The following is a 14,248-nucleotide window of genomic DNA, read 5'->3' as shown; positions in this document are numbered from 1 at the left end:
GGTTTCCAGACTTATTGAGCTGTTTTACTGCTTTTGCATAAATACGAGCTTCCTTTAATGTGTTCAATGCTAATTTTTCCAAAGTAAACAGAAATAATTCTAAAACAGCAAAATTAATAACTCCAAAACACAGACCGCGAGAGTGAAATCACACGTGTTTTATGTGTGACATCGGCTGTGGCTGTGACGTCAAGGGTTGGTTCGGCAAACTGCACGGGCCCCATAAATATCAGAGCCACGCAGATGCGGTGTGTGCATTAGACAAAACGTCGAAGAGCAGAAAGCAGATATTTAACGACCAGTGAGGATTCAGAAAGCGATCTGTTCAACGATTTATGACCAGAGTGGCCCTTCGTGCACGAGTCGCTTGAGGGACCGCGCTCCAGCAATACTCATTAAACAGAAAATGTATACCACAATTTTCTGTACGTTTGCTCATAATTGACAGCCGCAATTCGCCCATCTGGTGGCTTCGATGGCCTGCTGAGCTAGAAGAACGTTGGTACAGAACACACAAGTATCTGTTCAACGCAGCCTTAGATGGTCCAACTGCTTCTCAAAGCACACGTGGCTTTCATAATTAACACTCTAGGAGAAACGCTTCCGAGCCACCCTGGACACTGGTTGGCGCCGCGGTCAGCATTTGTCGACCCGTAGCAAAAATTTCTATCAAGGAAACTTTAGTGTATATCACGCCCACTCTCGCCGTTCACGACACACCCTACATCACAAGAGAAGAGATTCCTTACTGTCAGGCATGCAGCAGAGCACACCTGAGCCGGTGTCTTAAGCTATAGACGGGGGAGAAGGTAACCAAGAAGCAGTCGATATTTTGAATCATTTTGCCCTGTGATATGTATGACGCATAGGACAAGCAAATTTATTTACTTCTCCACTTTTGACAGACTCCGAAGTGATACTTAACTCTGCTTCTGCACCGAAGTCTTGCTTATGAATTGACAAAAACAATAAGACTATAGGTATAAAATGTGTCGAAAATTTACGCTACAGTTCAAAATACTAGCAACAGTCCTGGCGAATAAATAAAAACAAACGAGCATTCACCACCACTCGCGCTACGCAGGCATGGAAAACTTCATAAAAGACTGTGCCCTAGGCATAGCAGATTAACGCAATTAAACGCTACAACCAGGAAGCTCAATCCATGCTCACACTGCACACATACCGAAGGTGTACCAGAGCTGCGATATCTGCCACGACAATTTGAATGCCACTTGTCGCATCCAGATGCGAATTTATAACTGATACACAAAACATTTGCTTGAATGTGAACAAGCCTGGGTACTTCGCACATCCTGACTATTCGCTGAATATCTATCCTTGCAAAAGAAACTTTAGCCATGGGCATATATGTACTTCCGAAATTTAAACAGAATCCTCCGATGATATATGAGCGCATTCTCAAGAACATTTTCAACCGGAAGCTAAAACAAAAATACACGCAACTAAACAATGGTTACAATGGTTAAATGAGGCAGTGCACCGTAGTCGCGTTCGGTCTGGCTAAGTAAATCGGAAGCATTTCTTCTCGTACATTCCGCCAGCAAGCTATCGTGAGGGGCGGTTAAGCCTTCGGTGAACCTATACTCAGCCCTGGAAATCATAAAAAAACTGTCGACAGCTTTCATGGCAAAATTACTTTTCAGAACGTATTGAATTACATTACTAATCACTTTGCTGAAATTCGCAGAAATGTCAGAAAATTACATTGCTAATTACTGCTCACCAAGACTAATGACATTGCATTACAGTTACTCTCGCTCAATAATGCAGTTATCTTAAATGAATTCCTAGTTTTCTTGCATACAAAAACTAACTAAACCTAGCTAACTGAACAAAAATTTCTCTCCAGACGCGCCGTACACTTTCTTTCGTCTCCCCACCAAATTCTGTCCCAAAAAACTATTCCTTCCTGCTTTCCGTCAGCATGCTGCATTGCAAAGCTAAGACATGCGGCAACAAAACAACTAAGTCAAAAGCATGGGCGAACGCTCGTCAATATTGTCGCGACTCAAGCCACAGGGAGCCGTGAAGGTACACGTAGACGAAGACCCGATAATAAGGTCGGCTTCTAGCTCCGATAACCGAGTCTAGCACCAACGCGCCTCTCGAATCCTCCCCCCCCCCCCTCCCCGCCGAAGGAAAATATCGTCGCGATGACACGGTGAGAGCAGAAAAAAAAATTAAGTATGAGGGGAACTCTACAATAACTCAAGGTCTCACTTGCAGGAAGCGTCAAGGTTACAAAACGCGACGTTGACACAGCGCTCAGTCACGCTAAAAAAACGGCTTTAGGCGCACCACATGCACAATTTCAGGCCGCTGACGCCGAACACTGACGATCACACTTCCATCTGAAACACCTTCGTAGTTAACGCTGTTTAAGCGGTGCAGGACTTTATAGGGTCCAAAATACCGGTGGAGCAGTTTCTCGCAAAAGCCTTTGTGGCGCACGGGGGTCCAGACCCCCAATTGGACCCATGGTTCGAAGTGGACTTCCCTGTGCCGAAGGTTATAATGTCGAGCGTCGGTGGCATGCTGCTCCGTGATGTTCCAGCGGGCCAGTTGACGGGCTTCCTCGGCCTGTTCCGCGAAATGGGCGGCATCGGGTTCGACAGCTTCATCCCCGCACGGGAGCATCGCGTCCAACATCGTGCGGGCCTCCCTGCCATATATGAGACAGAACGGTGTAAACTTTGTGGTTTCCTGCGGCGCTGTATTCTAGGCGAAGGTGACATACGGCAGGATCTCGTCCCACATTTTATGTTCAACGTCGATGTACATTGAGATCATGTCCGCCAAAGTTTTGTTGAGTCATTCCGTTAGGCCATTTGTTTGAGGTTGATACGCTGTTGTTGTGCGATGATCGGTATGGCTGAGAGTTAAGGTTTCCCGCAGTAGCCGAGATGTAAACGCCTTGCCTGGATCACTAATGATGGTCGACGACGGTGTACCGTGTGTAAGAATAATATTGTTCATAAAGAAATGAGCAACTTCGCTGGCAGCACCTCGGGTAAGGGCCTTCGTTTCAGCGTAGCGTGTCAACAATTCTGTGGCGACTACGATCCACTTTGTCTATTCGAGGATAAAGAATATGGGCCTTGCTCGAATGGTGTGAGGGGTGGCTCGATATATAGCAGCATGCCGGATGGCTTGAGCGCGGGGTTTTTTCACCGCTGGCATTCTCGACAGGTCTGGACGTAACGTTTAACGCTCGGAGAAAGATGAGGCCAGTATTAGTTCTATTGGACTCGGTTTAGGGTGCGTGTAAAGCCAAGATGACCGGAAGTTGATTCGTCATAGCCGGCCAGGAGGATTTCGACCCTTAGATCAGCCGGTATGACTAGCAGGTATGTTTTTGCACTCGAAGTAAAATTCTTATAACGCACCCCATTGCGGAGGCAGAACGATGGCAGCCCCCGAGCAAGATACCGGGGTATTGTAGAGTGGCCACCTTCAATATGATCGATGATCAGTCGCAGCTCGGCGTCGGCACGTTGTTTGGAAACGAGATCGGACGTACAGACTGATCCGAGGAAGCTATCGTCGTCGGTGGCATCTGACGAAGGAGAGTCGACGAAGCGCGCGGGACAGGCTATCAGCACCGGCGTGCTTTCGGCCGGACTTACAAAATAATGTGCTTTCGGCCGGACCTACAAAATAATGTTGAAATCAAATTCCTGCAGGCGCAATGCCCAACGTGCTAAGCGGCCACAAGGATCCTTTAAGTTTTTCAGCCAACACAACGAGTGTCGGTCAGTGATGACACAAAACGGTCGACCATAAAGGTACTGGCGGAACTTGGCAGCGGCCCATACTACCGCTAAACATTCTTTTTCAGTGGTGGAATAGTTGCACTCAGTACGGGAAAGTGCAAGGCTGGCGTAGGCAATTACTTTCTCGACCCCGTCTTGGTGCTCAACTAGAAAAGCACCAAGGCCGACGTTACTCGCATCCATGTGTAGCTCCGTGTCGGCATCATCGTCGAAATGTGCCAGGATCGGGGGTGACTGGAGCCGGCGTCGTAACTCGTCGAAAGCTATCTGCCGCTCGACGCCCCTGGAAAATTATGCGTCATCTCGAGTCAGGAGTGTCTGAGGGCTGACCATCTGTGCGAAGGTTTTGATGAAACAGCGATAATAGGAGCACAGCCCCAAAAACCCTCGGACTGCTTTTTTATCGGCGGGGACGGGAAAGGCAGCAACGGTAGCAAATTTCTCAGGGTCAGCTCGGATGCCGTCAGCACTCACGATGCGCCCAAGAAACTTCAATTCGGTGAACCCGAAGTGGCACTTTTGAGGTTGAGAGAAAGGTTGGCAGACCGGACGGCAACCGGTTGCGCTCGGGACGGCAACAAGCCTTGAACCCAGCGTCTTGCTGGCGCGGAGCTGGCTCGACCCTTTTGAAAGCCCTTAAAGAAGCTACGTTATTTATTGCTTCTTTGTTCCTAAAATCGACCTCGGCACATGCGCTCACGCCCTGAACCCTTCCACCTATCTACCTCAACCCTGCCCCTCCCTGGACCCGTGGTTACATGTGTGACCAGGCCAGTTCGAAACCCACCGCCGGACAACCACCGTTAAAATGGGTACAAGCGTCCCCCGGCCCGGCGCCCGGCTCTCTCAGGGGTGTGCGTTTGGAAGAGGCTCTGCTAACCCTTCTGTGCTCTTTGGAGGGCTTAAAGTTTCGAACAAACTAATGACCTGCAAAGGTTGGGTTCTCACAGGTCGGGTTTCCAGCATGGCTGTAGCATGGCTGTAGGGCTAAAAAAAAAAACAGTTGCACTGCTCGCCACCACCCAGTTTTGAACTCCGGCCGCCTTAGATCATTTGTCCCTTCGGCAGCGCCTTGACTTCTTACATCCTACTTCTTGGGAAATGGTTGCAACTTGCAACGACCTTCAACCAGCCGAAGTAAATGAGCCAGCTACGCAGAACACCGCAGTTCTAAGACGAAGCGTTTTACTCAGTAATCTTCCTTTTTACTGGTATCCTCGCACGTCGTTCCTGCTTTTGAACCACTGTACCGAGCTGTCTATTTAAAGAGCAGTGGTGCATTTTAGCAAATAAAACTGCAAATATAATTATTTGTTTTGCTACAGAATTACTGCCATAAAGTTAATGCATTGCAAATTTTCACAAAACGTAAGCTGAATAATTTTATTACTATACTCGTAAGTCAATTACTGCCATATCTGTCCGACAGTAACGTTTTCCAGACACAAGAATTTTACCTCTGCCTACATTTGATGAAAAGATATAAACTGCGTCCTCGTTTATAAGACATCAACTACATAAACACCTTTTGTGATAGATCGTTCACGGCTGAAGTCCGAAGCATAAAACGCATCAACGGCTTCTGGACGTCGGATGTTTCGAAACGCCCTTCGCCAAATATTTAGAAAGGCCAGTTAAGTCTATGCCACTCAAAACCAGAGAAAAGAACTGCGAAATGCATGGCGTCAGAAAGTTATTGCCACCTTCATGTGATAGACGACGGCAAACACTGCGCGCAACAGTGGCGTCCGGCAGAGGCTCCTTCAAAAGTTAGCATCGAAGCATAGCTTTGGGAATTACACTTTGCACTCAAAACAGTCTTGCGAGGCTTATATACTCAGACAAAGGATGGGCGTGGCTTTTACATCAAGGCATTACACCTAATTAGAACGAGTTATATGCATGAGTTACCGACATTCCAGTGGAAATTAAGAAGAAGAAATGAGCAGGACATGTAGTGCGAAGAGAGGATAACCGATGGTCGCTTGGGGGAACAAACTGGATTCCAAGAGAAGGAAAGCGTAGCAGGGGGCGGCAGAAAGTTAGGTAGGTGGATGAGAAGTGGATGCAGCTAGCACAGAACCGGGTTAAGTGGAGAAATATGGGAGAGGCTTTCGCCTTGCAGTGGGTATAGTCAGGCCGATGATGATGATGATGCTTATGATGATGCTGATGATGCTGATATGCATGAGAACCGAAATCGGAAAAATTCGGATGCTGCTTCCATCCACCTTTTAATGAATGTAATGATTTTGTTCCGAACAGGCAGCCACGATAGATAAGTGTGCTAATTGTCCACGGGGAGAGCCACCCTCAATGTAGCCCAACGTAGCAACGGGACAAGAACTTCCAAAAAACCCTGCCCACGTCCGCTACACACCATCTTTTTAGCTAAATATGGCATAATCTGCGGTGGTTAGCCAAACAATGTTAGCCCTCGTCGCTTGAACAAACACCAAATGATCAAGAAGAGGAGAAGACATGGCAGTTATAAGAAGACAAGAAGCTGAGAGGTTTTGGAAGCGTTAAGACTATTGACAATAGTCTTAACGGCACTTGCGGCAAGGTATACATCGGCCAAACAGGCCGATGTATTAATGATAGGCTACGGGAGCACAAGAACTCGCTAAGGACTGGCATCGGCTCCAACCTTCCCTTACATTGCAGAAAATGCAATGATGGCACGTGTCGAGCCCTTTTGTATGACACGACAGTATTAAAACGATGTAAGGAAGCTATCGCCCGACAGCTCATAGAATCATATCATATTGAAAGAACTGGGTCTGGCTGCGTGAGTTCTGTCACCATGGTGCTGCACAGTAATGAATATGCCTTTTTAGATAGATATGGAAGATTACAGCTCAACTCATGATAACTTCCCATCACCCGCTGCATATATATTCTGTGTGTTTGCATGAATTAAAGCATTGTTGAAAGTGTAGCGCCGTCCTGTGCATCTTTTTTTCTCTGTGTCGTCTTTTAGCGCTGCAAATCTTTTTAGTTACTATTGACAATGTTCTACGGTTGGATCAGGCCGGTGGTCCTGTCTACGGGAAATGGCGGCCAAAGTTTTGTGTTGCCTCCGCTGAAGGGCTGTGAAGGATCAAACACTCCGCATCCAGTCACTCACCCGGATCCACTTTTCTCTGGACGCGCATGCTACGCGCGGCTAAGCGCGGCTACTCGTGTTTCGCGGTATCACACAGACACAGTACATACAATCGTTTGGTTTAGCGGATGCCCACAGCAGAATTTCAATTGCCTATGTCGTCGTACATTGGCCATCAATTCACTTTTAAAAGCACCCAGGCGTCCTATAACTGCAACAAGCGCATTGATGATATGCTCGCTTTGCCCTCATCACCCTCACGAGTTTTTTTTTTTTTGTCTCTCTACGTTAAAGCGGGCTGCGTGCTGTACGGTCTAAGCTATTGGAAGGAATGAAGGCATACGAATTTGCCTGCAGGCAAAAAAATGCGATCGGAGCTGTGTTCGATGTTCCGCCCCCTCTCGGAGACCACTGGATCACGCGAACCGGACACGCTAAACTTATGCCCTGCAGACACGTTCTTAGAGCATGTTTAAATATGAGCTTTATATACTTCGGGTGGTAGTACGTGTGAGGTACAACAAACGCAAATTAAAGTGCTCGCAAATAAGCGAGTAACAAAGTTCATGTGCGTGAAGAAGAATCCGTAAGATAATTGGTATCCACGCGGTCGCGTCAAACAAGTGTCCTCGAATCTCTTCAGTCAGTTCGACAAAACGGACTTCTGGTAGTGTCTGGAGGTGATATTAGGCTCGAGAGGAAAGGATGACTGGTTCATCAATCTTAACACCCAGCGCCTGACTCCTATTGGATGGATAGAAACAACTTTATTTAATAAAAAAAAATTCTTCCTATTTTCACATCAGAAAGATGTGCGCGTTCCGTTTACTATAAATGATGATTGCCTCATTGTGCATTCTATCGATGCACAGACAAAAGCTTTATTTACGAATTTTCGTCTCAAAACCTTTCCAACCAATTTCAATGATCAGCAATATTTCCTTTCGTAGGTAACAGCTGTGGCTGTTTCAATTTGCATCTACTCGGCGATTTCCGCGATGAGCGGCCACAGAGTGCTCGCAGAAGAGGAGAACGAAGTAAGGGGAATATGATTCGAGGATAGCAAACTCCTCCTTGAGCCATGAGCCACTCCTTGCGACTACGGATTTTAATCATTTAAATTTCCATTGGAATGTCCCATGTTGTACCTCGAGGCAATGTGAGGTTTCCATGACGCTCATGCGTTGTAGAATTCCTTCCCTCAATCTTTATTTAGGTCGCTCTGGATTCACGCCGTCCAATCGTTGTGCGTCATGTAATGACGTGGAAACAATTGAACATTACATCCTCTCCTGCCACAGGTATGCTACTCAGAGAAGACATTATCTAGAAATACCTCTTGCTCGCCTAGGACTGCCATTTACAGTTCCTGTCCTCCTCTCCTTTGGTGCAACCGTCAAAGGGTATGCCCTAAAACCGGTGTGTGAATTACTTCATAACTATAATATTGCCACTGGAAGATTTGTGTGTTAGCGCTGAGCTGTCTGAATTGTATTTTTTCTTATTATTATTTTTAGTAATTTACAATTTTATTCGTTTTTTTCATTGCTTTCTATTACATCGCCTCAAAATTTCAAGTTATTTCAGCAACACTAGCTCCTAATTATTAGGTTATTTATATCATATAGTCAAATCGACATTATCAAAAATAGTATGTCACCTACAACGAATTCTGGCCAATCCCCCACTGTGGGTATGTGCCATTACAACGAGGGAGACGAAGAAGAAGAAGGAGGATAGCAACTGATGCCTCTCAATTTCGTGAAAAGGCAGGCGTCGCAATACACTTTCCGTTTCTAGATTGGGCTCCTTCTTTTCGTCTTCCGGATTTCACCCCGATTGTCCAGGCGGAATTGCTGGCGGTGGTGCTTGCCCTACGGAAACTAGACCCAAAATACTCAACAGTGCCTGTAAACACAGGCTCTTATTCCTTGTGCTCGTCGCTTTCTTCGAATATGGACTCGCCAGTATTAAACACCATTCTTTCTTTGCTCCCCTCACATTTCAGCCTCATACATATAGTGTGGGTACCAGGCCACAGTAATGTGAGAGTCAAAGAGATTGCTGATAGACTAGCTAAAGAGTCTCTCAATGGCCCTGTGTTACATATCCTCACGGCTACAGCGTACTTAACAGCAGCTCAATTTCGCACGCGCTTCTTATTAAGAACGCAGACTGGATCTAATTTTACATCGGATGAATACCTGCATCTCAAGTATTACTCAAGTAGGAAACCATGTCAGTCAAAACCGACTCAAGTCTCTCTAACCAGGCTGCGCTGCCGTATTCCGCCTATAAATTTCTATACGCACAGGTCTGGTTGGCGCTTACTTCCACCTGGGAATTTTGTGGAGAACCGGAAACAATAGCACAGTTCTTGCTATTTAGCCGCCGTTTTACGATGATGAGAATACGGTATTTTGAGAAGCCGTTGCAACAGCTGGGACTTACTTTGAACAGCCAGATTTTATTCTCGTTCGGTGCCGCCATGCCACAGGTCTGTTTTACAGGTACATCCACAGGTCTGTTTTCAACGCCATTAAAAACCTTCTATTAGAATCAAATATCTGTTACATTTTTTAATTTGTAAATACAAATCTCAGTGTTCTCCTACTGCGTGCGTTATTATCCTTTTTATTTTAGTTTTTAATATTTTACTTTCTTTCTCTATTTCCTTGTAATCACTTTGTTTTTGTTTTTTTTGCGATGCAATTATCTATTTCAAAATCACATAGCTCTGCACCCAAATTCTTGGCGGATCCCCTTGTGTGGGTATGTGCCATCAAATTAGAGGAGAACGACAACAACAGCGCGCGCTACCGGTTCGAATTTTGCTCCAGTTCCGCCCCCATCAGCTGGCCACCGAGCTTCAGGCATCTGCTGCTTCGGGCACCTTCCTTACCGGCCTTGATGTCCCTGAGGACTTCGTCTCTCCATGGGCAGCTGCGAACGACGACGAGCAAGGCGCCGTGCTGCTTTTGGTGCTCGTCGCTTCGCGACATGCTGGATCTGCCCGGCGCAACGTTTAAGCCTTCTCGCCATCGTGGAATCGAAAGTGGAAACCCTACAAGGTAAGACATCACTTCTCAAGATGTAGTTGCTGATGCTTTTTCCCTTTTGAGACTGCTATTCTCTTTTCCCGCACGCGAGGTCAGATGTTCTTAGTAACAATTCTATTTTACTGGTTGGTTTGTGGGGTTTAACGTCCTAAAGCGACTTCGGCTATGAGAGACGGTGGAGGACTGCGGAAATTTGAACTACCTGGGTTTTTTTAACATGCACTGACGTCGCACAGCACACGGGCGCCTTGCTTTACGCCTCCACTGAAAAGCGGCCGCCGAGGCCGGGATTCGATCCCGCGTCCTTGGGAACAGTAGTCGAGCGCCGTAACCACTGCGCCACCCCGGCGGAGCGACAATTCTATTTTGTGCTTGCCACTTCACTTGCATACATTGAAATGTTATTAAATTTGTTACCGTGTCACATTGTGTTGGCTTACTCGCAAACAGCTAAAGAACATAGGCCACCAAAAGAATGCTTCTGCCAACATCTGTTCGTTCCGGAGTCCCGAGATCGTGATTTGTGTACACGAAGACAGCGGAGTAGGGAGAGGAAGCCTGAAGAGCGCGAGCGTAAAATTTGCTTCAGTTTATTGACGAGGAATCGATACACGTACGCCTTTAGCTATAGTCCCCTTTACGTAACGCTTTCCTGCGTGCAATTATCCATCTCAAAATTAAATATTTCTGCACTCCAATTCTTGGCTGATCCGCGGTACCGGTTCAATCTTTGCGCAAATTCCGTCGCCATTAGCTCGCCACCGAGCTTCAGGCATCTGCTGCGTCGGGCACCTTCCTTACCGGCTTTGATGTCCCTGAGGACTCCGCCTCTCAATGGGCAGGTGCACACGACGACGAGCATGCCGTCGTGCTGTATGCCGTCGTGTAGACACATTATTTTAATTAAATAAAGCTTTTCCTTCCTCCTCCTCCTCCATGTGTGCATTGAATGCGAAAGTCGCATCGTTACAATGCTCGAAGATTAACGTGGCGCCATCCCTCGGCAGCACCCTCGTGATGGTGGAAGGGGAATAACGTGTGTCGCTCTCTTCCAGTGTAATGCATCTCAGGTTATTTCTGTTTCATGTTAGATAGATAGATAGATAGATAGATAGATAGATAGATAGATAGATAGATAGATAGATAGATAGATAGATAGATAGATAGATAGATAGATAGATAGATAGATAGATAGATAGATAGATAGATAGATAGATAGATAGATAGATAGATAGATAGATAGATAGATAGATAGATAGATAGATAGATAGATAGATAGATAGATAGATAGATAGATAGATAGATAGATAGATAGATAGATAGATAGATAGATAGATAGATAGATAGATAGATAGATAGATAGATAGATAGATAGATAGATAGATAGATAGATAGATAGATAGATAGATAGATAGATAGATAGATAGATAGATAGATAGATAGATAGATAGATAGATAGATAGATAGATAGATAGATAGATAGATAGATAGATAGATAGATAGATAGATAGATAGATAGATAGATAGATAGATAGATAGATAGATAGATAGATAGATAGATAGATAGATAGATAGATAGATAGATAGATAGATAGATAGATAGATAGATAGATAGATAGATAGATAGATAGATAGATAGATAGATAGATAGATAGATAGATAGATAGATAGATAGATAGATAGATAGATAGATAGATAGATAGATAGATAGATAGATAGATAGATAGATAGATAGATAGATAGATAGATAGATAGATAGATAGATAGATAGATAGATAGATAGATAGATAGATAGATAGTGTTTATTTGAGTGTGCCTCAACAGCCAAGTGGCCTAAAGGAGCGCACACTAGGTCAGATAAATCAGAACACTTAATAACATTTAAAACCAGGCATGAAAACAACAATTAGGCAAATATGTCCGTGTCAATAAACGTTTTGTTATACAAGCTTTGTATACGAGTCATTGGACAGTTGGCGTGCAAATCTGGATAAAATGTGTCAGAACATTTTGCAGCCTTTGCATGCGGCACACGAAAATTCAATGACATCAGTAAGGTCTCACAGTTAATGAAACCACGCACAATTTTTTGCAAAAACTGTATGTCACGTATGAGTCGCCTGTCGCCAAGAGTACACATTTTGAGCTCTGCCAAGAGAGAATCGTAGTCGTGGAAACGGCGGCGTCCAATATATCTGTCATAAAAGATGCGCATGAACTTACGCTGGACATTTTCAATTTTTGCGCAATAGTCGGCAGATAAGTTATTCCAGGCCACTGACGCGAACTCAAGACGCGGTCTCACAAGGGCACAGTATAGAGTGCGCAGACATTCGTGCCGTTGAAATTTTTTTGTTAGTCTAGAGATAAGACCGATATGTCTCAATGCGCGTAACACAATTGAATTTACATGCAATCTAAAATCAAGCCTTGAATCAACAACACCAAGGTCTCGTACATGGGCCACACGAGAAATATGATCCGCCAAAAGTGTATAATCAAACACAACTGCGTCGCGTTTCCTAGTTAGAGACAAGACGGAAGTCTTCTTAATATTCAACTTTAAGCGATTCAACAAACACCATTTCTCGACGTTGTTAATGTCAGCTTGCAATTGGCGGCAGTCCTCAATATCTTCAATATTACGGAATAATTTGAAATCATCTGCGAAGAGCAAAATTCTCGAGTCCTTGACATGTAACGGCAAATCATAAACAAACACTAAAAACAACAAAGGTCCTAAGTTGGAGCCTTGAGGCCCTCCCGAAGATGATAGAAATTCGTTGGACACACAGCCTGAAAATCGGACCATGTTACGGCGGCTGCCAAGGTAGCTTTTGAGCCACCTACAGTACATGGGGCAAAGTCCGTATCTTTCCATCTTCATCAGAAGTACCCCATGGGAAACCGTATCGAAAGCTTTAGTCATGTCAAAGTAGACTGCGTCTACCTGACCGCGATTAAATACATGTGGGCCAGTATAATCAAGAAAGCTGCATAAATTCGTTTCCACAGATCGACCTTTTAAAAACCCGTGCTGCAGAATTGAGATCTTCTGCTTGAAGTATGAGCCCATGCGTTCATACATAACCATTTCAAAAACTTTCGCAAAAGAACAAATCAGTGACACAGGTCGAAAGTTGTTCACATCACAAGCATCGCCAGACTTGAATACAGGAACAGCTACTGACAATTTCCAATGACAAGAAAAAACACCAGTTCGCAATGATAAGTTGAACAAATGTGCTAAAACAGGGCCAAAAATGTCAGCGCATCCTTTGATTACGAAGCTGGGAATTTCATCAACTCCTGTTGAAAGTTTTGGCTTAAGTTTCTGAATCGCCAAAAGAACCTCATGCTCGGTAACATTATCATAAGCCAAACAGTCAGCGCTGTCTTCAGAAATGATAAGAGCTGGTGCGTTATCATGGCGCACAAAACAAGAGCTGAAGTGATCAGCAAAAGCTTGGCACACATCTTGAGGTTTAAAACAGATACCATCGCGCGTCTTTATCACAGCAGCACTAACCTTATCATTTCGTTGCTTGCGCACAAAATCCCAAAAACTATTTGGTTCCTTTTTGAAGTTCTGTTCAAGAAGTTTGTGGTACTCGGCTTCATCACGTGCAATCAGTTTTTTCACAATTTTTCTGCACAATAAATATCTTTGGTACCAATACTCACTTTCTGATTTCACGTAGAGTTTATGATACTTCTGTTTTTTCTTCAAGTAATGTCTCAAATCGCGCGAGAACCAGCAAGGAAATCTACACTTCTTCGATTTACGGCGTGGTATACATGTTTTCATTATACCCTGTACAACTGATGTAAGTAGCTCGACGCCTGTGTTTACATCATCAATCTCAAGCAATTCAGACCAGTCGTAGGCCTGAAGATCATTGTACAGCTTCAGGCAATTGCCATACGCGTATCTAAATTTTTCTGGCACCATCTCACGCACTGGACGAAAAGACAAAAAGAATGACTAGGTAAACGGGCAATGATATTTGTCTATCAGAACAAGAGGATCGCGCACTGCTTGCACGTCGAAAAGAGGCACATTAGATAGAATTAGGTCTAAAATGTTTCCAGCACAGTTCTTCATTGCATTGCAGTGATGTAAACCATGGAAATTACTAAAATCAATTAAACATTCGGCTTTTTCTCGAGTTGCTGTGCAGTACTAGTGACCAAACCAGTGGACCAATCGACCTTAGGAAGATTAAAGTCTCCGTAAATGTGAACCTTGTTTTTTGAAAAATCGATTTTTTCCCCAATATCTA

Source organism: Amblyomma maculatum, chromosome 1 (genome assembly GCF_055883805.1).
Source record: "Amblyomma maculatum isolate TAMU_Amacu chromosome 1, ASM5588380v1, whole genome shotgun sequence".
Classification (NCBI taxonomy): Eukaryota; Metazoa; Arthropoda; class Arachnida; order Ixodida; family Ixodidae; genus Amblyomma; species Amblyomma maculatum.
This window is presented reverse-complemented; position numbering follows the sequence as displayed.